General features: G+C 32.9%; 5 non-coding genes and 1 pseudogene across 5 annotated transcripts; all 6 read left to right on the forward strand.

Annotated features, from left to right (window-relative positions):
* LOC138914753 (large subunit ribosomal RNA) lies at positions 1-2,918 on the forward strand (annotated as a pseudogene; the record flags this gene model as incomplete).
* A 5,897-nt stretch (positions 2,919-8,815) lies between these two features.
* LOC138914755 (small subunit ribosomal RNA) lies at positions 8,816-10,810 on the forward strand. Its single transcript, XR_011420563.1, has one exon. It is a non-coding gene; the product is annotated as a small subunit ribosomal RNA (ribosomal RNA).
* A 622-nt stretch (positions 10,811-11,432) lies between these two features.
* LOC138914752 (5.8S ribosomal RNA) lies at positions 11,433-11,611 on the forward strand. The gene has a single exon (XR_011420561.1). It is a non-coding gene; the product is annotated as a 5.8S ribosomal RNA (ribosomal RNA).
* A 398-nt stretch (positions 11,612-12,009) lies between these two features.
* Positions 12,010-15,966, forward strand: LOC138914757 (large subunit ribosomal RNA). Its single transcript, XR_011420565.1, has one exon. It is a non-coding gene; the product is annotated as a large subunit ribosomal RNA (ribosomal RNA).
* Positions 15,967-21,509: 5,543 nt separating this feature from the next.
* Positions 21,510-23,504, forward strand: LOC138914756 (small subunit ribosomal RNA). The gene has a single exon (XR_011420564.1). It is a non-coding gene; the product is annotated as a small subunit ribosomal RNA (ribosomal RNA).
* A 623-nt stretch (positions 23,505-24,127) lies between these two features.
* Positions 24,128-24,306, forward strand: LOC138914754 (5.8S ribosomal RNA). Its single transcript, XR_011420562.1, has one exon. It is a non-coding gene; the product is annotated as a 5.8S ribosomal RNA (ribosomal RNA).
* Positions 24,307-25,430: the final 1,124 nt, after the last annotated feature.

A 25,430-nucleotide genomic window follows, 5' to 3' on the forward strand; every position in this document is an offset into this window, starting at 1 on the left:
AAACCCTGATGGAAACCGAAACAGTTCTGACGTGCAAATCGATTGTCAGAATTGAGTATAGGGGCGAAAGACCATCGAACCATCTAGTAGCTGGTTCCTTCCGAGAAGTTTCCTCAGGATAGCTGGTGCATTTTAATATTATATAAAATAATCTTATCTGGTAAAGCGAATGATGAGGCCTTAGGGTCGAAACGATCTTAACCTATTCTCAAACTTTAAATGGGTAAGAACCTTAACTTTCTTGATATGAAGTTTAAGGTTATGATATAATGTGCCCAGTGGGCCACTTTTGGTAAGCAGAACTGGCGCTGTGGGATGAACCAAACGTAATGTTACGGTGCCCAAATTAACAACTCATGCAGATACCATGAAAGGCGTTGGTTGCTTAAAACAGCAGGACGGTGATCATGGAAGTCGAAATCCGCTAAGGAGTGTGTAACAACTCACCTGCCGAAGCAACTAGCCCTTAAAATGGATGGCGCTTAAGTTGTATACCTATACATTACCGCTAAAGTAGATGATTTATATTACTTGTGATATAAATTTTGAAACTTTAGTGAGTAGGAAGGTACAATGGTATGCGTAGAAGTGTTTGGCGTAAGCCTGCATGGAGCTGCCATTGGTACAGATCTTGGTGGTAGTAGCAAATAATCGAATGAGACCTTGGAGGACTGAAGTGGAGAAGGGTTTCGTGTGAACAGTGGTTGATCACGAGTTAGTCGGTCCTAAGTTCAAGGCGAAAGCCGAAAATTTTCAAGTAAAACCAAAAACGCAATATATACAAATCAAGCTAATATAATATACTTGAATAATTTTGAACGAAAGGGAATACGGTTCCAATTCCGTAACCTGTTGAGTATCCGTTTGTTATTAAATATGGGCCTCGTGCTCATCCTGGCAACAGGAACGACCATAAAGAAGCCGTCGAGAGATATCGGAAGAGTTTTCTTTTCTGTTTTATAGCCGTACTACCATGGAAGTCTTTCGCAGAGAGATATGGTAGATGGGCTAGAAGAGCATGACATATACTGTTGTGTCGATATTTTCTCCTCGGACCTTGAAAATTTATGGTGGGGACACGCAAACTTCTCAACAGGCCGTACCAATATCCGCAGCTGGTCTCCAAGGTGAAGAGTCTCTAGTCGATAGAATAATGTAGGTAAGGGAAGTCGGCAAATTAGATCCGTAACTTCGGGATAAGGATTGGCTCTGAAGATTGAGATAGTCGGGCTTGATTGGGAAACAATAACATGGTTTATGTGCTCGTTCTGGGTAAATAGAGTTTCTAGCATTTATGTTAGTTACTTGTTCCCCGGATAGTTAGTTACGTAGCCAATTGTGGAACTTTCTTGCTAAAATTTTTAAGAATACTAATTGGGTCAAACCAATTAGTTCTTATTAATTATAACGATTATCAATTAACAATCAATTCAGAACTGGCACGGACTTGGGGAATCCGACTGTCTAATTAAAACAAAGCATTGTGATGGCCCTAGCGGGTGTTGACACAATGTGATTTCTGCCCAGTGCTCTGAATGTCAAAGTGAAGAATTCAAGTAAGCGCGGGTCAACGGCGGGAGTAACTATGACTCTCTTAAGGTAGCCAAATGCCTCGTCATCTAATTAGTGACGCGCATGAATGGATTAACGAGATTCCTACTGTCCCTATCTACTATCTAGCGAAACCACAGCCAAGGGAACGGGCTTGGAATAATTAGCGGGGAAAGAAGACCCTTTTGAGCTTGACTCTAATCTGGCAGTGTAAGGAGACATAAGAGGTGTAGAATAAGTGGGAGATATTAGACTTCGGTTTGGTATCGTCAATGAAATACCACTACTCTTATTGTTTCCTTACTTACTTGATTAAATGGAACGTGTATCATTTCCTAGCCATTATACGGATATATTTATTATATCTTATGGTATTGGGTTTTGATGCAAGCTTCTTGATCAAAGTATCACGAGTTTGTTATATAATCGCAAACAAATTCTTTAATAAAACGGTGCATTTATGTATTTTTGATTTGAAAATTTGGTATAACTCCAATTACTCAGGTATGATCCAATTCAAGGACATTGCCAGGTAGGGAGTTTGACTGGGGCGGTACATCTCTCAAATAATAACGGAGGTGTCCCAAGGCCAGCTCAGTGCGGACAGAAACCACACATAGAGCAAAAGGGCAAATGCTGACTTGATCTCGGTGTTCAGTACACACAGGGACAGCAAAAGCTCGGCCTATCGATCCTTTTGGTTTAAAGAGTTTTTAACAAGAGGTGTCAGAAAAGTTACCATAGGGATAACTGGCTTGTGGCGGCCAAGCGTTCATAGCGACGTCGCTTTTTGATCCTTCGATGTCGGCTCTTCCTATCATTGTGAAGCAAAATTCACCAAGCGTTGGATTGTTCACCCATGCAAGGGAACGTGAGCTGGGTTTAGACCGTCGTGAGACAGGTTAGTTTTACCCTACTAATGACAAAACGTTGTTGCGACAGCATTCCTGCGTAGTACGAGAGGAACCGCAGGTACGGACCAATGGCACAATACTTGTTCGAGCGAACAGTGGTATGACGCTACGTCCGTTGGATTATGCCTGAACGCCTCTAAGGTCGTATCCGTGCTGGACTGCAATGATAAATAAGGGGCAATTTGCATTGTATGGCTTCTAAACCATTTAAAGTTTATAATTTACTTTATAAACGACAATGGATGTGATGCCAATGTAATTTGTAACATAGTAAATTGGGAGGATCTTCGATCACCTGATGCCGCGCTAGTTACATATAAAAGCATTATTTAATACAATGACAAAGCCTAGAATCAATTGTAAACGACTTTTGTAACAGGCAAGGTGTTGTAAGTGGTTGAGCAGCTGCCATACTGCGATCCACTGAAGCTTATCCTTTGCTTGATGATTCGATAATAAACATAAATTTAATTGTGTTTATTTTGTTTGGCTTTTTTAAGTCAGAATATATATATATATAAATATATATATATAAAAATAATAATTATATTTAAATAAATTTTATTTAAATATATTTAACAATGGTAGCCATATGTATCGTCATCCTATTAGTGACGCGTATAAAAATATTCTAAGTCCGAACATGCAAATAAGAGACATATGCAAGTATATGTACTTCTTAAGGTAGCCAACTGAATCGTCATCCTATTAGTGACGTGTATACAAATATTCTAAGTCCGAACATACAAGTAAGAGACATATGCAAGTATATGTACCTCTTAAGGTAGCCAACTGAATCGTCATCCTATTAGTGACGTGTATAAAAATATTCTAAGTCCGAACATACAAGTAAGAGACATATGCAAGTATATGTACCTCTTAAGGTAGCCAACTGAATCGTCATCCTATTAGTGACGTGTATAAAAATATTCTAAGTCCGAACATACAAATAAGAGACATATGCAAGTATATGTACCTCTTAAGGTAGCCAACTGAATCGTCATCCTATTAGTGACGCGTATAAAAATATTCTAAGTCCGAACATGCAAGTAAGAGACATATGCAAGTATATGTACCTCTTAAGGTAGCCAACTGAATCGTCATCCTATTAGTGACGTGTATAAAAATATTCTAAGTCCGAACATACAAGTAAGAGACATATGCAAGTATATGTACCTCTTAAGGTAGCCAACTGAATCGTCATCCTATTAGTGACGTGTATAAAAATATTCTAAGTCCGAACATACAAGTAAGAGACATATGCAAGTATATGTACCTCTTAAGGTAGCCAACTGAATCGTCATCCTATTAGTGACGTGTATAAAAATATTCTAAGTCCGAACATGCAAGTAAGAGACATATGCAAGTAATGTTCCTCTTAAATAGATGATTGAATCGTCATCCTATTAGTGACGTGTATAAAAATATTCCAAGTCCAAACATGAGTTATATGGATATGAAAATAATATTAAGTTCTAGTATGGATATGAAAAAAATGAGTTATATGGATATGGGAAAAATAACAAGTTCTAGTATGGATATGAAAAAAATGAGTTATGTGGATATGGGAAAAATAATAAGTGCTAGTATGGATATGAAAAAAATGAGTTATATGGATATGGAAAAGAATACAGAGTTCTAGTATGGATATGGAAAAATGAGTTATATGAATATGGGAAAAATGATAAGTTCTAGTATGGATATGAAAAAATATTGAGTTATATGGATATTAAAGAAATAATAAGTTCTAGTATGGATATGGAAAAATTAATTATATTGATAGTAAATAATAAGTTATATGGATATGGAGAAAATTAGGTTCTAGTATGGATATGAAAAAAATTAGTTCTATGGATATGGGAAAAATAAAGTTCTAGTATGGATATGAAAAAATATTGAGTTATATGGATATTAAAGAAAATAAGTTCTAGTATGGATATGGAATAAAATGAGTTATATAGATATGGCAAAAATATAATGTTCTAGTATGGATATGAAAAAATTAGTTATATGAATATGGGAAATTTATAAGTTCTAGTATGGATATGGGAAAAATAATAAGTTCTAGTATGGATATAAAAAAATATTGAGTTATATGGATATTAAAGAAATAATAAGTTCTAGTATGGATATGGAAAAAAATTAGTTATATTGATATGCTAAATAATGAGTTATATGCATATGGGAAAAATACTAAGTTGTAGTATGGATATGGGAAGAATACTGAGTTCTAGTATGGATATGGGAAAAATAATCAGTTCTAGTATGGATATGAAAAATATTGAGTTTTATGGATATTGAAGAGATAATAAGCTCTAGTATGGATATGGAAAAATTATTATATTGTAATAGTAAATAATAAGTTATATGGATATAGGAAGAAAATTAGGTTCTAGTATGGATATGAAAAAAATTAGTTCTATGGATATGGGAAAAATAAAAAGTTCTGGTATGGATATGGAAAAATATTAAGTTATATGGATATTAAAGAAATAATAAGTTGTAGTATGGATATGGAATAAAATGAGTTATATATATATGGCAAAAATATATTGTCCTAGTATGGATATTAAAAAACTTAGTTTTATGAATATGGGAAAATTTATAAGTTCTCGAATGGATATGGAAAAAAGAATATGTTCTAGTAGGGATATGAAAAATATTGAGTTATATGAATATTAAAGAAATAATAAGTTCTAGTATGAATATGGAAAAATATTATTTATATTGATATGGTAAATAATGATTTATATGGATATGGGATAAATACTAAATTCTAGTGTGGATATGGAAAAAACGAGTTATATGGATATGGGAAAAATAATAAGTTCAAGTATGGATATGGAAAAAAATTAGTTTAATAGTTATAGGTATGGAAAAAAATTAATTATATAGATATAGAACAAAAAATAAGTTATATGGATATGGTGGCATCAGTACGAAATATGCCCAATTTACATACACCGGAGCCGCAGTACGATAAATACCCAATATTTAGACGTCGTGGCCAAAAACATATATAGGGAGGCAGAGCTCGCCGACCGCCGTATTGTTCAAAATTTATGTTTATCATATTATTTTGGCAATGCTATATATAAATGATATCTTATACATATAATTCAATTATAGCGATATGGAAATACCATATTATATGTATAAAGAAAAAAAATGTATAATAAAATATACATTGACATACAAATATGGCTAGTTGTATGGATATGCCGTATTCATTATATGGATACGGCATATAGATTATATAAATATGACCAAAAATATTTTATATTGATATGGCAAATAAAGAAATTACTTGAATATGGAAATAAAAGAAGTTATATTGATATGGAAGAAAATAATGAGTCATATAGATATGTTGGCATCAGTACGAAATATGCCCAATTTACATACACCGGGGCCGCAGTACGAAAAATACCCAATATTTAGACGTCGTGGCCAAAAACATATATAGGGAGGCAGTGCTCGCCGACCGGCCGTATTGTTCAAAATTTATGTTTATCATATTATTTTGGCAATGCTATATATAAATGATATCTTATACATATAATTCAATTATAGCGATATGGAAATACCATATTATATGTATAAAGAAAAAAAATGTATAATAAAATATACATTGACATACAAATATGGCTAGTTGTATGGATATGCCGTATTCATTATATGGATACGGCATATAGATTATATAAATATGACCAAAAAATATTTTATATTGATATGGCAAATAAAGAAATTACTTGAATATGGAAATAAAAGAAGTTATATTGATATGGAAGAAAATAATGAGTCATATAGATATGTTGGCATCAGTACGAAATATGCCCAATTTACATACACCGGGGCCGCAGTACGAAAAATACCCAATATTTAGACGTCGTGGCCAAAAACATATATAGGGAGGCAGTGCTCGCCGACCGGCCGTATTGTTCAAAATTTATGTTTATCATATTATTTTGGCAATGCTATATATAAATGATATCTTATACATATAATTCAATTATAGCGATATGGAAATACCATATTATATGTATAAAGAAAAAAAATGTATAATAAAATATACATTGACATACAAATATGGCTAGTTGTATGGATATGCCGTATTCATTATATGGATACGGCATATAGATTATATAAATATGACCAAAAAATATTTTATATTGATATGGCAAATAAAGAAATTACTTGAATATGGAAATAAAAGAAGTTATATTGATATGGAAGAAAATAATGAGTCATATAGATATGTTGGCATCAGTACGAAATATGCCCAATTTACATACACCGGGGCCGCAGTACGAAAAATACCCAATATTTAGACGTCGTGGCCAAAAACATATATAGGGAGGCAGTGCTCGCCGACCGGCCGTATTGTTCAAAATTTATGTTTATCATATTATTTTGGCAATGCTATATATAAATGATATCTTATACATATAATTCAATTATAGCGATATGGAAATACCATATTATATGTATAAAGAAAAAAAATGTATAATAAAATATACATTGACATACAAATATGGCTAGTTGTATGGATATGCCGTATTCATTATATGGATACGGCATATAGATTATATAAATATGACCAAAAAATATTTTATATTGATATGGCAAATAAAGAAATTACTTGAATATGGAAATAAAAGAAGTTATATTGATATGGAAGAAAATAATGAGTCATATAGATATGTTGGCATCAGTACGAAATATGCCCAATTTACATACACCGGGGCCGCAGTACGAAAAATACCCAATATTTAGACGTCGTGGCCAAAAACATATATAGGGAGGCAGTGCTCGCCGACCGGCCGTATTGTTCAAAATTTATGTTTATCATATTATTTTGGCAATGCTATATATAAATGATATCTTATACATATAATTCAATTATAGCGATATGGAAATACCATATTATATGTATAAAGAAAAAAAATGTATAATAAAATATACATTGACATACAAATATGGCTAGTTGTATGGATATGCCGTATTCATTATATGGATACGGCATATAGATTATATGGATATGACCAAAAAATAATTCATAAAGAAATTATATGAATATGGCAGAAATAATTGGTTATATTAATATGATCAAATAATACTTTATATAAAAAAGTGAATATCTTTGGTTGGGTGGCAAAGAGAATTAAATATGCCCGATATATAGACGTCGTGGCCAAAAACTACTATAGGGTGAAGTGCTTGTCTGTTGGTCTATATATATACATATAATATTTTATGCGTACACATTATTATTATAGATAGTTAATATCTATCGTATGGGTGGCAAACGGAATTAAATAATTTCGATATTTAGACGTCGTGGCCAAAAACTACTATAGGATGGTCAGTGGTTGTCCACCAATTAATTATTGAACAAACCATATGAATATCATATGCTGTTGTCAATATAATGTATATCAATAATAATAAAAAATAAGGATGGTACAGTAAGTAGTCCATCTACTATTGAACAAAATATATTATAATATATACTTTTGTTATCAATAGAACAACATATATTAAAATCAAAATATTATCCGTATAAATTTGTTTCTTAAATGAAATTAAGACTTGGCTACGCGGTTAATATTATAAACCCATGATAATAAGGTGAAACAGAGGTCAAGTTTCTATTATATATAGAATAACAAATTGTTTCCGACTTTTATCGTTAATCTTTGGTGGCAGGTATATATGATAATTTATATTAAATTATTATATCCCCTGTCGTTTGGGCACAGAGTATCGCTTGCCGGTACAATGTGTTTACAAAAAGCATTATAATAAAATATAATTGCAATATTAGTGATCAAAATAATTTCATATGCGCTCGGTTTTATATCATATATTACCAGAGAGTTATATGGAAAAGATAAATTTTAAATTTATCATCAAAATGCAAATGATTTAACTCAATATTTATATTGGTTAAACAAAAATTGTACATGTGTGGATACAATAATTATGTATGTTGAACAAAAATGATATTTTAGAATGAAATATGTATATATAATATAATAAAAACTTATAGAAAGAACAATATATATTGAAAATTGTGTTATAAAAAAGTTGTACTTTTTCTTTAACATCAATTATAAACTTGTTATATTAGTGGCGAAACAAGTAAAAATTAAAGAACGTATACGAATGCCATATAAAAATGGCCGTATTCGAATTAAAATAGAATTATTTCACAAAGCAAAAAAAAAATATTGAATTAAAATCAATATTTAAGAAAAACCGAACATATAAAATGGAAATAAAATCTATTATATTTATATTACTAATTTCTATTCAAAAAATATGAATGAAATATGAACGAAAACATTATTCTGGTTGATCCTGCCAGTAGTTATATGCTTGTCTCAAAGATTAAGCCATGCATGTCTAAGTACACACGAATTAAAAGTGAAACCGCAAAAGGCTCATTATATCAGTTATGGTTCCTTAGATCGTTAACAGTTACTTGGATAACTGTGGTAATTCTAGAGCTAATACATGCAATTAAAACATGAACCTTATGGGACATGTGCTTTTATTAGGCTAAAACCAAGCGATCGCAAGATCGTTATATTGGTTGAACTCTAGATAACATGCAGATCGTATGGTCTTGTACCGACGACAGATCTTTCAAATGTCTGCCCTATCAACTTTTGATGGTAGTATCTAGGACTACCATGGTTGCAACGGGTAACGGGGAATCAGGGTTCGATTCCGGAGAGGGAGCCTGAGAAACGGCTACCACATCTAAGGAAGGCAGCAGGCGCGTAAATTACCCACTCCCAGCTCGGGGAGGTAGTGACGAAAAATAACAATACAGGACTCATATCCGAGGCCCTGTAATTGGAATGAGTACACTTTAAATCCTTTAACAAGGACCAATTGGAGGGCAAGTCTGGTGCCAGCAGCCGCGGTAATTCCAGCTCCAATAGCGTATATTAAAGTTGTTGCGGTTAAAACGTTCGTAGTTGAACTTGTGCTTCATACGGGTAGTACAACTTACAATTGTGGTTAGTACTATACCTTTATGTATGTAAGCGTATTACCGGTGGAGTTCTTATATGTGTTTAAATACTTGTATTTTTTCATATGTTCCTCCTATTTAAAAACCTGCATTAGTGCTCTTAAACGAGTGTTATTGTGGGCCGGTACAATTACTTTGAACAAATTAGAGTGCTTAAAGCAGGCTTCAAATGCCTGAATATTCTGTGCATGGGATAATGAAATAAGACCTCTGTTCTGCTTTCATTGGTTTTCAGATCAAGAGGTAATGATTAATAGAAGCAGTTTGGGGGCATTAGTATTACGACGCGAGAGGTGAAATTCTTGGACCGTCGTAAGACTAACTTAAGCGAAAGCATTTGCCAAAGATGTTTTCATTAATCAAGAACGAAAGTTAGAGGTTCGAAGGCGATCAGATACCGCCCTAGTTCTAACCATAAACGATGCCAGCTAGCAATTGGGTGTAGCTACTTTTATGGCTCTCTCAGTCGCTTCCCGGGAAACCAAAGCTTTTGGGCTCCGGGGGAAGTATGGTTGCAAAGCTGAAACTTAAAGGAATTGACGGAAGGGCACCACCAGGAGTGGAGCCTGCGGCTTAATTTGACTCAACACGGGAAAACTTACCAGGTCCGAACATAAGTGTGTAAGACAGATTGATAGCTCTTTCTCGAATCTATGGGTGGTGGTGCATGGCCGTTCTTAGTTCGTGGAGTGATTTGTCTGGTTAATTCCGATAACGAACGAGACTCAAATATATTAAATAGATATCTTCAGGATTATGGTGTTGAAGCTTATATAGCCTTCATTCATGGTGGCAGTAAAATGTTTATTGTGTTTGAATGTGTTTATATAAGTGGAGCCGTACCTGTTGGTTTGTCCCATTATAAGGACACTAGCTTCTTAAATGGACAAATTGCGTCTAGCAATAATGAGATTGAGCAATAACAGGTCTGTGATGCCCTTAGATGTCCTGGGCTGCACGCGCGCTACAATGAAAGTATCAACGTGTATTTCCTAGACCGAGAGGTCCGGGTAAACCGCTGAACCACTTTCATGCTTGGGATTGTGAACTGAAACTGTTCACATGAACTTGGAATTCCCAGTAAGTGTGAGTCATTAACTCGCATTGATTACGTCCCTGCCCTTTGTACACACCGCCCGTCGCTACTACCGATTGAATTATTTAGTGAGGTCTCCGGACGTGATCACTGTGACGCCTTGTGTGTTACGGTTGTTTCGCAAAAGTTGACCGAACTTGATTATTTAGAGGAAGTAAAAGTCGTAACAAGGTTTCCGTAGGTGAACCTGCGGAAGGATCATTATTGTATAATATCCTTACGGTTAATAAAAAATTTGTTAATACAAATTTAATACAAATTACCAATATATATATATATATACATAATAATTATAATAATAATTATACCAAAAATATGATCTTAAAAGTAAAAGATCAAATAAATTTCGAACAAGCAAATCGAAATATTGTAATAATATAATATTATTACAAATAAATTAAATAGAAACAAACATAAAATTCGAACAAGCAAATCGAATTATTAATATAATAAAATATATTTTATATATTTATTATAAACTTTTGTGTGTATATGGACCATAATATACACGCGTTGCGAGATGTATTGGCCAACTAATTTGATGATGATCATACATTGGATAATGCAACAACCTAAAATATACAATGTTGTACCTGGTTTCAGGTTAATGTTTTATATAAAATTATCAATATATATTAACAAACAAATGCCATTACAAATAATACTTTGATATATATTGTTTATATAAAACTAAGACATTTCGCAGCATTTATTTTAGGTATATAAATACATTTATTGAAGGAATTGATATATGCCAGTAAAATGGTGTATTTTTAATTTCTTTCAATAAAAACATATTTGACCAAATTTAAAACCAATATTATAAAACTCTAAGCGGTGGATCACTCGGCTCATGGGTCGATGAAGAACGCAGCAAACTGTGCGTCATCGTGTGAACTGCAGGACACATGAACATCGACATTTTGAACGCATATCGCAGTCCATGCTGTTATGTACTTTAATTAATTTTATAGTGCTGCTTGGACTACATATGGTTGAGGGTTGTAAGACTATGCTAATTAAGTTGTTTATACAAATTTTATAATAAAATTTTATAAGCATATGGTATATTATTGGATAAAAATAATTTAATTATTTTATTCATAATATTAACAAATATATGAAAAACATTATCTCACAATAGTAATTAAACTTTGAGAAAAACGAAGAGGAATATTTTCTTTTTCAATCAAATAATACTGAGAAATGTCTAGCATAAAATATTATCTAGAATTGTCTCTTATTAATGATTTGAAATATGAAAAACGTTGACAATATTATTATTCTTCGTTAATTCGTTACAAATAAATGCCATTAATATATATATACGTCAGCTTTAAACGAATTTAATAAAATGTTTTATCATTATATATAAAGAATTAATTGCAAATAAAAGTTATATACAACCTCAACTCATATGGGACTACCCCCTGAATTTAAGCATATTAATTAGGGGAGGAAAAGAAACTAACAAGGATTTTCTTAGTAGCGGCGAGCGAAAAGAAATCAGTTCAGCACTAAGTCACTTTGTCTATATGGCAAATGTGAGATGCAGTGTATGGAGCGTCAATATTCTAGTATGAGAAATTAACGATTTAAGTCCTTCTTAAATGAGGCCATTTACCCATAGAGGGTGCCAGGCCCGTATAACGTTAATGATTACTAGATGATGTTTCCAAAGAGTCGTGTTGCTTGATAGTGCAGCACTAAGTGGGTGGTAAACTCCATCTAAAACTAAATATAACCATGAGACCGATAGTAAACAAGTACCGTGAGGGAAAGTTGAAAAGAACTCTGAATAGAGAGTTAAACAGTACGTGAAACTGCTTAGAGGTTAAGCCCGATGAACCTGAATATCCGTTATGGAAAATTCATCATTAAAATTGTAATATTTAAACAATATTATGATAATAGTGTGCATTTTTTCCATATAAGGACATTGTAATCTATTAGCATACCAAATTTATCATAAAATATAACTTATAGTTTATTCAAATTAAATTGCTTGCATTTTAACACAGAATAAATGTTATTAATTTGATAAAGTGCTGATAGATTTATATGAATACAGTGCGTTAATTTTTCGGAATTATATAATGGCATGATTATCATTGATTTTTGTGTTTATTATATGCACTTGTAGGATTAACAATGCGAAAGATTCAGGATACCTTCGGGACCCGTCTTGAAACACGGACCAAGGAGTCTAACATATGTGCAAGTTATTGGGATATAAACCTAATAGCGTAATTAACTTGACTAATAATGGGATTAGTTTTTTAACTATTTATAGCTAATTAACACAATCCCGGGGCGTTCTATATAGTTATGTATAATGATATTTATATTATTTATGCCTCTAACTGGAACGTACCTTGAGCATATATGCTGTGACCCGAAAGATGGTGAACTATACTTGATCAGGTTGAAGTCAGGGGAAACCCTGATGGAAGACCGAAACAGTTCTGACGTGCAAATCGATTGTCAGAATTGAGTATAGGGGCGAAAGACCAATCGAACCATCTAGTAGCTGGTTCCTTCCGAAGTTTCCCTCAGGATAGCTGGTGCATTTTAATATTATATAAAATAATCTTATCTGGTAAAGCGAATGATTAGAGGCCTTAGGGTCGAAACGATCTTAACCTATTCTCAAACTTTAAATGGGTAAGAACCTTAACTTTCTTGATATGAAGTTTAAGGTTATGATATAATGTGCCCAGTGGGCCACTTTTGGTAAGCAGAACTGGCGCTGTGGGATGAACCAAACGTAATGTTACGGTGCCCAAATTAACAACTCATGCAGATACCATGAAAGGCGTTGGTTGCTTAAAACAGCAGGACGGTGATCATGGAAGTCGAAATCCGCTAAGGAGTGTGTAACAACTCACCTGCCGAAGCAACTAGCCCTTAAAATGGATGGCGCTTAAGTTGTATACCTATACATTACCGCTAAAGTAGATGATTTATATTACTTGTGATATAAATTTTGAAACTTTAGTGAGTAGGAAGGTACAATGGTATGCGTAGAAGTGTTTGGCGTAAGCCTGCATGGAGCTGCCATTGGTACAGATCTTGGTGGTAGTAGCAAATAATCGAATGAGACCTTGGAGGACTGAAGTGGAGAAGGGTTTCGTGTGAACAGTGGTTGATCACGAGTTAGTCGGTCCTAAGTTCAAGGCGAAAGCCGAAAATTTTCAAGTAAAACCAAAAACGCAATATATACAAATCAAGCTAATATAATATACTTGAATAATTTTGAACGAAAGGGAATACGGTTCCAATTCCGTAACCTGTTGAGTATCCGTTTGTTATTAAATATGGGCCTCGTGCTCATCCTGGCAACAGGAACGACCATAAAGAAGCCGTCGAGAGATATCGGAAGAGTTTTCTTTTCTGTTTTATAGCCGTACTACCATGGAAGTCTTTCGCAGAGAGATATGGTAGATGGGCTAGAAGAGCATGACATATACTGTTGTGTCGATATTTTCTCCTCGGACCTTGAAAATTTATGGTGGGGACACGCAAACTTCTCAACAGGCCGTACCAATATCCGCAGCTGGTCTCCAAGGTGAAGAGTCTCTAGTCGATAGAATAATGTAGGTAAGGGAAGTCGGCAAATTAGATCCGTAACTTCGGGATAAGGATTGGCTCTGAAGATTGAGATAGTCGGGCTTGATTGGGAAACAATAACATGGTTTATGTGCTCGTTCTGGGTAAATAGAGTTTCTAGCATTTATGTTAGTTACTTGTTCCCCGGATAGTTAGTTACGTAGCCAATTGTGGAACTTTCTTGCTAAAATTTTTAAGAATACTAATTGGGTCAAACCAATTAGTTCTTATTAATTATAACGATTATCAATTAACAATCAATTCAGAACTGGCACGGACTTGGGGAATCCGACTGTCTAATTAAAACAAAGCATTGTGATGGCCCTAGCGGGTGTTGACACAATGTGATTTCTGCCCAGTGCTCTGAATGTCAAAGTGAAGAAATTCAAGTAAGCGCGGGTCAACGGCGGGAGTAACTATGACTCTCTTAAGGTAGCCAAATGCCTCGTCATCTAATTAGTGACGCGCATGAATGGATTAACGAGATTCCTACTGTCCCTATCTACTATCTAGCGAAACCACAGCCAAGGGAACGGGCTTGGAATAATTAGCGGGGAAAGAAGACCCTTTTGAGCTTGACTCTAATCTGGCAGTGTAAGGAGACATAAGAGGTGTAGAATAAGTGGGAGATATTAGACTTCGGTTTGGTATCGTCAATGAAATACCACTACTCTTATTGTTTCCTTACTTACTTGATTAAATGGAACGTGTATCATTTCCTAGCCATTATACGGATATATTTATTATATCTTATGGTATTGGGTTTTGATGCAAGCTTCTTGATCAAAGTATCACGAGTTTGTTATATAATCGCAAACAAATTCTTTAATAAAACGGTGCATTTATGTATTTTTGATTTGAAAATTTGGTATAACTCCAATTACTCAGGTATGATCCAATTCAAGGACATTGCCAGGTAGGGAGTTTGACTGGGGCGGTACATCTCTCAAATAATAACGGAGGTGTCCCAAGGCCAGCTCAGTGCGGACAGAAACCACACATAGAGCAAAAGGGCAAATGCTGACTTGATCTCGGTGTTCAGTACACACAGGGACAGCAAAAGCTCGGCCTATCGATCCTTTTGGTTTAAAGAGTTTTTAACAAGAGGTGTCAGAAAAGTTACCATAGGGATAACTGGCTTGTGGCGGCCAAGCGTTCATAGCGACGTCGCTTTTTGATCCTTCGATGTCGGCTCTTCCTATCATTGTGAAGCAAAATTCACCAAGCGTTGGATTGTTCACCCATGCAAGGGAACGTGAGCTGGGTTTAGACCGTCGTGAGACAGGTTAGTTTTACCCTACTAATGACAAAACGTTGTTGCGACAGCATTCCTGCGTAGTACGAGAGGAACCGCAGGTACGGACCAATGGCACAATACTTGTTCGAGCGAACAGTGGTATGACGCTACGTCCGTTGGATTATGCCTGAACGCCTCTAAGGTCGTATCCGTGCTGGACTGCAATGATAAATAAGGGGCAATTTGCATTGTATGGCTTCTAAACCATTTAAAGTTTATAATTTACTTTATAAACGACAATGGATGTGATGCCAATGTAATTTGTAACATAGTAAATTGGGAGGATCTTCGATCACCTGATGCCGCGCTAGTTACATATAAAAGCATTATTTAATACAATGACAAAGCCTAGAATCAATTGTAAACGACTTTTGTAACAGGCAAGGTGTTGTAAGTGGTTGAGCAGCTGCCATACTGCGATCCACTGAAGCTTATCCTTTGCTTGATGATTCGATAATAAACATAAATTTAATTGTGTTTATTTTGTTTGGCTTTTTTAAGTCAGAATATATATATATATAAAATATATATATATAAAATAATAATTATATTTAAATAAATTTTATTTAAATATATTTAACAATGGTAGCCATATGTATCGTCATCCTATTAGTGACGCGTATAAAAATATTCTAAGTCCGAACATGCAAATAAGAGACATATGCAAGTATATGTACTTCTTAAGGTAGCCAACTGAATCGTCATCCTATTAGTGACGTGTATACAAATATTCTAAGTCCGAACATACAAGTAAGAGACATATGCAAGTATATGTACCTCTTAAGGTAGCCAACTGAATCGTCATCCTATTAGTGACGTGTATAAAAATATTCTAAGTCCGAACATACAAGTAAGAGACATATGCAAGTATATGTACCTCTTAAGGTAGCCAACTGAATCGTCATCCTATTAGTGACGCGTATAAAAATATTCTAAGTCCGAACATACAAATAAGAGACATATGCAAGTATATGTACCTCTTAAGGTAGCCAACTGAATCGTCATCCTATTAGTGACGCGTATAAAAATATTCTAAGTCCGAACATGCAAATAAGAGACATATGCAAGTATATGTACCTCTTAAGGTAGCCAACTGAATCGTCATCCTATTAGTGACGTGTATAAAAATATTCTAAGTCCGAACATACAAGTAAGAGACATATGCAAGTATATGTACCTCTTAAGGTAGCCAACTGAATCGTCATCCTATTAGTGACGTGTATAAAAATATTCTAAGTCCGAACATACAAGTAAGAGACATATGCAAGTATATGTACCTCTTAAGGTAGCCAACTGAATCGTCATCCTATTAGTGACGTGTATAAAATATTCTAAGTCCGAACATGCAAGTAAGAGACATATGCAAGTAATGTTCCTCTTAAAGATGGATGATTGAATCCTATTAGTAGTGAGTATAAAAAATATTCCAAGTCAAAAATGAGTTATATGGATATGAAAAATAATAAGTTCTAGTATGGATATGAAAAAATGAGTTATATGGATATGGGAAAAATAACAAGTTCTAGTATGGATATGAAAAAAATGAGTTATGTGGATATGGGAAAAATAATAAGTTCTAGTATGGATATGAAAAAAAATGAGTTATATGGATATGGAAGAATACAGAGTTCTAGTATGGATATGGAAAAATGAGTTATATGAATATGGGAAAAATGATAAGTTCTAGTATGGATATAAAAAAAGATTGAGTTATATGGATATTAAAGAAATAATAAGTTCTAGTATGGATATGGAATAAAATGAGTTATATAGATCTGGCAAAAAATTTAATGTTCTAGTATGGATATGAAAAAAATTAGTTATATGAATATGGGAAAATTTATAAGTTCTAGTATGGATATGGGAAAATAATAAGTTCTAGTATGGATATAAAAAAATATTGAGTTATATGGATATTAAAGAAATAATAAGTTCTAGTATGGATATGGAAAAAAATTAGTTATATTGATATGCTAAATAATGAGTTATATGGATATGGAAAAATACTAAGTTGTAGTATGGATATGGGAAAATACTGAGTTCTAGTATGGATATGGGAAAAATAATAAGTTCTAGTATGGATATGAAAAATATTGAGTTTATGGATATTGAAGAAATAATAAGTTCTAGTATGGATATGGAAAAAATTAATTATATTGTAATAGTAAATAATAGTTATATGGATATAGGAAGAAAATTAGGTTCTAGTATGGATATGAAAAAAATTAGTTATATGAATATGGGAAAATTTATAAGTTCTAGTATGGATATGGGAAAAAGAATAAGTTCTAGTATGGATATGAAAAAATATTGAGTTATATGAATCTTAAAGAAATAATAAGTTCTAGTATGAATATGGAAAAATATTATTATATTGATATGGTAAATAATGATTTATATGGATATGGGATAAATACTAATTCTAGTGTGGATATGGAAAAAACGAGGTATATGGATAGGGGAAAAATAATAAGTTCAAGTATGGCTATGGAAAAAAATTAGTTTAATAGTTATAGGTATGGAAAAAAAATTAATTATATAGATATAGAACAAAAAATAAGTTATATGGATATGGTGGCATCAGTACGAAATATGCCCAATTTACATACACCGGAGCCGCAGTACGATAAATACCCAATATTTAGACGTCGTGGCCAAAAACATATATAGGGAGGCAGTGCTCGCCGACCGGCCGTATTGTTCAAAATTTATGTTTATCATATTATTTTGGCAATGCTATATATAAATGATATCTTATACATATAATTCAATTATAGCGATATGGAAATACCATATTATATGTATAAAGAAAAAAAATGTATAATAAAATATACATTGACATACAAATATGGCTAGTTGTATGGATATGCCGTATTCATGATATGGATACGGCATATAGATTATATAAATATGACCAAAAATATTTTATATTGATATGGCAAATAAAGAAATTACTTGAATATGGAAATAAAAGAAGTTATATTGATATGGAAGAAAATAATGAGTCATATAGATATGTTGGCATCAGTACGAAATATGCCCAATTTACATACACCGGGGCCGCAGTACGAAAAATACCCAATATTTAGACGTCGTGGCCAAAAACATATATAGGGAGGCAGTGCTCGCCGACCGGCCGTATTGTTCAAAATTTATGTTTATCATATTATTTTGGCAATGCTATATATAAATGATATCTTATACATATAATTCAATTATAGCGATATGGAAATACCATATTATATGTATAAAGAAAAAAAATGTATAATAAAATATACATTGACATACAAATATGGCTAGTTGTATGGATATGCCGTATTCATTATATGGATACGGCATATAGATTATATAAATATGACCAAAAAATATTTTATATTGATATGGCAAATAAAGAAATTACTTGAATATGGAAATAAAAGAAGTTATATTGATATGGAAGAAAATAATGAGTCATATAGATATGTTGGCATCAGTACGAAATATGCCCAATTTACATACACCGGGGCCGCAGTACGAAAAATACCCAATATTTAGACGTCGTGGCCAAAAACATATATAGGGAGGCAGTGCTCGCCGACCGGCCGTATTGTTCAAAATTTATGTTTATCATATTATTTTGGCAATGCTATATATAAATGATATCTTATACATATAATTCAATTATAGCGATATGGAAATACCATATTATATGTATAAAGAAAAAAAATGTATAATAAAATATACATTGACATACAAATATGGCTAGTTGTATGGATATGCCGTATTCATTATATGGATACGGCATATAGATTATATAAATATGACCAAAAAATATTTTATATTGATATGGCAAATAAAGAAATTACTTGAATATGGAAATAAAAGAAGTTATATTGATATGGAAGAAAATAATGAGTCATATAGATATGTTGGCATCAGTACGAAATATGCCCAATTTACATACACCGGGGCCGCAGTACGAAAAATACCCAATATTTAGACGTCGTGGCCAAAAACATATATAGGGAGGCAGTGCTCGCCGACCGGCCGTATTGTTCAAAATTTATGTTTATCATATTATTTTGGCAATGCTATATATAAATGATATCTTATACATATAATTCAATTATAGCGATATGGAAATACCATATTATATGTATAAAGAAAAAAAATGTATAATAAAATATACATTGACATACAAATATGGCTAGTTGTATGGATATGCCGTATTCATTATATGGATACGGCATATAGATTATATAAATATGACCAAAAAATATTTTATATTGATATGGCAAATAAAGAAATTACTTGAATATGGAAATAAAAGAAGTTATATTGATATGGAAGAAAATAATGAGTCATATAGATATGTTGGCATCAGTACGAAATATGCCCAATTTACATACACCGGGGCCGCAGTACGAAAAATACCCAATATTTAGACGTCGTGGCCAAAAACATATATAGGGAGGCAGTGCTCGCCGACCGGCCGTATTGTTCAAAATTTATGTTTATCATATTATTTTGGCAATGCTATATATAAATGATATCTTATACATATAATTCAATTATAGCGATATGGAAATACCATATTATATGTATAAAGAAAAAAAATGTATAATAAAATATACATTGACATACAAATATGGCTAGTTGTATGGATATGCCGTATTCATTATATGGATACGGCATATAGATTATATGGATATGACCAAAAAATAATTCATAAAGAAATTATATGAATATGGCAGAAATAATTGGTTATATTAATATGATCAAATAATACTTTATATAAAAAAGTGAATATCTTTGGTTGGGTGGCAAAGAGAATTAAATATGCCCGATATATAGACGTCGTGGCCAAAAACTACTATAGGGTGAAGTGCTTGTCTGTTGGTCTATATATATACATATAATATTTTATGCGTACACATTATTATTATAGATAGTTAATATCTATCGTATGGGTGGCAAACGGAATTAAATAATTTCGATATTTAGACGTCGTGGCCAAAAACTACTATAGGATGGTCAGTGGTTGTCCACCAATTAATTATTGAACAAACCATATGAATATCATATGCTGTTGTCAATATAATGTATATCAATAATAATAAAAAATAAGGATGGTACAGTAAGTAGTCCATCTACTATTGAACAAAATATATTATAATATATACTTTTGTTATCAATAGAACAACATATATTAAAATCAAAATATTATCCGTATAAATTTGTTTCTTAAATGAAATTAAGACTTGGCTACGCGGTTAATATTATAAACCCATGATAATAAGGTGAAACAGAGGTCAAGTTTCTATTATATATAGAATAACAAATTGTTTCCGACTTTTATCGTTAATCTTTGGTGGCAGGTATATATGATAATTTATATTAAATTATTATATCCCCTGTCGTTTGGGCACAGAGTATCGCTTGCCGGTACAATGTGTTTACAAAAAGCATTATAATAAAATATAATTGCAATATTAGTGATCAAAATAATTTCATATGCGCTCGGTTTTATATCATATATTACCAGAGAGTTATATGGAAAAGATAAATTTTAAATTTATCATCAAAATGCAAATGATTTAACTCAATATTTATATTGGTTAAACAAAAATTGTACATGTGTGGATACAATAATTATGTATGTTGAACAAAAATGATATTTTAGAATGAAATATGTATATATAATATAATAAAAACTTATAGAAAGAACAATATATATTGAAAATTGTGTTATAAAAAAGTTGTACTTTTTCTTTAACATCAATTATAAACTTGTTATATTAGTGGCGAAACAAGTAAAAATTAAAGAACGTATACGAATGCCATATAAAAATGGCCGTATTCGAATTAAAATAGAATTATTTCACAAAGCAAAAAAAAATATTGAATTAAAATCAATATTTAAGAAAAACCGAACATATAAAATGGAAATAAAATCTATTATATTTATATTACTAATTTCTATTCAAAAAATATGAATGAAATATGAACGAAAACATTATTCTGGTTGATCCTGCCAGTAGTTATATGCTTGTCTCAAAGATTAAGCCATGCATGTCTAAGTACACACGAATTAAAAGTGAAACCGCAAAAGGCTCATTATATCAGTTATGGTTCCTTAGATCGTTAACAGTTACTTGGATAACTGTGGTAATTCTAGAGCTAATACATGCAATTAAAACATGAACCTTATGGGACATGTGCTTTTATTAGGCTAAAACCAAGCGATCGCAAGATCGTTATATTGGTTGAACTCTAGATAACATGCAGATCGTATGGTCTTGTACCGACGACAGATCTTTCAAATGTCTGCCCTATCAACTTTTGATGGTAGTATCTAGGACTACCATGGTTGCAACGGGTAACGGGGAATCAGGGTTCGATTCCGGAGAGGGAGCCTGAGAAACGGCTACCACATCTAAGGAAGGCAGCAGGCGCGTAAATTACCCACTCCCAGCTCGGGGAGGTAGTGACGAAAAATAACAATACAGGACTCATATCCGAGGCCCTGTAATTGGAATGAGTACACTTTAAATCCTTTAACAAGGACCAATTGGAGGGCAAGTCTGGTGCCAGCAGCCGCGGTAATTCCAGCTCCAATAGCGTATATTAAAGTTGTTGCGGTTAAAACGTTCGTAGTTGAACTTGTGCTTCATACGGGTAGTACAACTTACAATTGTGGTTAGTACTATACCTTTATGTATGTAAGCGTATTACCGGTGGAGTTCTTATATGTGTTTAAATACTTGTATTTTTTCATATGTTCCTCCTATTTAAAAACCTGCATTAGTGCTCTTAAACGAGTGTTATTGTGGGCCGGTACAATTACTTTGAACAAATTAGAGTGCTTAAAGCAGGCTTCAAATGCCTGAATATTCTGTGCATGGGATAATGAAATAAGACCTCTGTTCTGCTTTCATTGGTTTTCAGATCAAGAGGTAATGATTAATAGAAGCAGTTTGGGGGCATTAGTATTACGACGCGAGAGGTGAAATTCTTGGACCGTCGTAAGACTAACTTAAGCGAAAGCATTTGCCAAAGATGTTTTCATTAATCAAGAACGAAAGTTAGAGGTTCGAAGGCGATCAGATACCGCCCTAGTTCTAACCATAAACGATGCCAGCTAGCAATTGGGTGTAGCTACTTTTATGGCTCTCTCAGTCGCTTCCCGGGAAACCAAAGCTTTTGGGCTCCGGGGGAAGTATGGTTGCAAAGCTGAAACTTAAAGGAATTGACGGAAGGGCACCACCAGGAGTGGAGCCTGCGGCTTAATTTGACTCAACACGGGAAAACTTACCAGGTCCGAACATAAGTGTGTAAGACAGATTGATAGCTCTTTCTCGAATCTATGGGTGGTGGTGCATGGCCGTTCTTAGTTCGTGGAGTGATTTGTCTGGTTAATTCCGATAACGAACGAGACTCAAATATATTAAATAGATATCTTCAGGATTATGGTGTTGAAGCTTATATAGCCTTCATTCATGGTGGCAGTAAAATGTTTATTGTGTTTGAATGTGTTTATATAAGTGGAGCCGTACCTGTTGGTTTGTCCCATTATAAGGACACTAGCTTCTTAAATGGACAAATTGCGTCTAGCAATAATGAGATTGAGCAATAACAGGTCTGTGATGCCCTTAGATGTCCTGGGCTGCACGCGCGCTACAATGAAAGTATCAACGTGTATTTCCTAGACCGAGAGGTCCGGGTAAACCGCTGAACCACTTTCATGCTTGGGATTGTGAACTGAAACTGTTCACATGAACTTGGAATTCCCAGTAAGTGTGAGTCATTAACTCGCATTGATTACGTCCCTGCCCTTTGTACACACCGCCCGTCGCTACTACCGATTGAATTATTTAGTGAGGTCTCCGGACGTGATCACTGTGACGCCTTGTGTGTTACGGTTGTTTCGCAAAAGTTGACCGAACTTGATTATTTAGAGGAAGTAAAAGTCGTAACAAGGTTTCCGTAGGTGAACCTGCGGAAGGATCATTATTGTATAATATCCTTACCGTTAATAAAAAAATTTGTTAATACAAATTTAATACAAATTACCAATATATATATATATATACATAATAATTATAATAATAATTATACCAAAAATATGATCTTAAAAGTAAAAGATCAAATAAATTTCGAACAAGCAAATCGAAATATTGTAATAATATAATATTATTACAAATAAATTAAATAGAAACAAACATAAAATTCGAACAAGCAAATCGAATTATTAATATAATAAAATATATTTTATATATTTATTATAAACTTTTGTGTGTATATGGACCATAATATACACGCGTTGCGAGATGTATTGGCCAACTAATTTGATGATGATCATACATTGGATAATGCAACAACCTAAAATATACAATGTTGTACCTGGTTTCAGGTTAATGTTTTATATAAAATTATCAATATATATTAACAAACAAATGCCATTACAAATAATACTTTGATATATATTGTTTATATAAAACTAAGACATTTCGCAGCATTTATTTTAGGTATATAAATACATTTATTGAAGGAATTGATATATGCCAGTAAAATGGTGTATTTTTAATTTCTTTCAATAAAAACATATTTGACCAAATTTAAAACCAATATTATAAAACTCTAAGCGGTGGATCACTCGGCTCATGGGTCGATGAAGAACGCAGCAAACTGTGCGTCATCGTGTGAACTGCAGGACACATGAACATCGACATTTTGAACGCATATCGCAGTCCATGCTGTTATGTACTTTAATTAATTTTATAGTGCTGCTTGGACTACATATGGTTGAGGGTTGTAAGACTATGCTAATTAAGTTGTTTATACAAATTTTATAATAAAATTTTATAAGCATAGGGTATATTATTGGATAAAAATAATTTAATTATTTTATTCATAATATTAACAAATATATGAAAAACATTATCTCACAATAGTAATTAAACTTTGAGAAAAACGAAGAGGAATATTTTCTTTTTCAATCAAATAATACTGAGAAATGTCTAGCATAAAATATTATCTAGAATTGTCTCTTATTAATGATTTGAAATATGAAAAACGTTGACAATATTATTATTCTTCGTTAATTCGTTACAAATAAATGCCATTAATATATATATACGTCAGCTTTAAACGAATTTAATAAAATGTTTTATCATTATATATAAAGAATTAATTGCAAATAAAAGTTATATACAACCTCAACTCATATGGGACTACCCCCTGAATTTAAGCATATTAATTAGGGGAGGAAAAGAAACTAACAAGGATTTTCTTAGTAGCGGCGAGCGAAAAGAAATCAGTTCAGCACTAAGTCACTTGTCTATATGGCAAATGTGAGATGCAGTGTATGGAGCGTCAATATTCTAGTATGAGAAATTAACGATTTAAGTCCTTCTTAAATGAGGCCATTTACCCATAGAGGGTGCCAGGCCCGTATAACGTTAATGATTACTAGATGATGTTTCCAAAGAGTCGTGTTGCTTGATAGTGCAGCACTAAGTGGGTGGTAAACTCCATCTAAAACTAAATATAACCATGAGACCGATAGTAAACAAGTACCGTGAGGGAAAGTTGAAAAGAAACTGAATAGAGAGTTAAACAGTACGTGAAACTGCTTAGAGGTTAAGCCCGATGAACCTGAATATCCGTTATGGAAAATTCATCATTAAAATTGTAATATTTAAACAATATTATGATAATAGTGTGCATTTTTTCCATATAAGGACATTGTAATCTATTAGCATACCAAATTTATCATAAAATATAACTTATAGTTTATTCAAATTAAATTGCTTGCATTTTAACACAGAATAAATGTTATTAATTTGATAAAGTGCTGATAGATTATAGAATACAGTGCGTTAATTTTTCGGAATTATATAATGGCATGATTATCATTGATTTTTTGTGTTTATTATA

This window comes from Drosophila takahashii, unplaced genomic scaffold, assembly GCF_030179915.1.
Source record: "Drosophila takahashii strain IR98-3 E-12201 unplaced genomic scaffold, DtakHiC1v2 scaffold_88, whole genome shotgun sequence".
In the NCBI taxonomy this organism is placed as follows: Eukaryota; Metazoa; Arthropoda; class Insecta; order Diptera; family Drosophilidae; genus Drosophila; species Drosophila takahashii.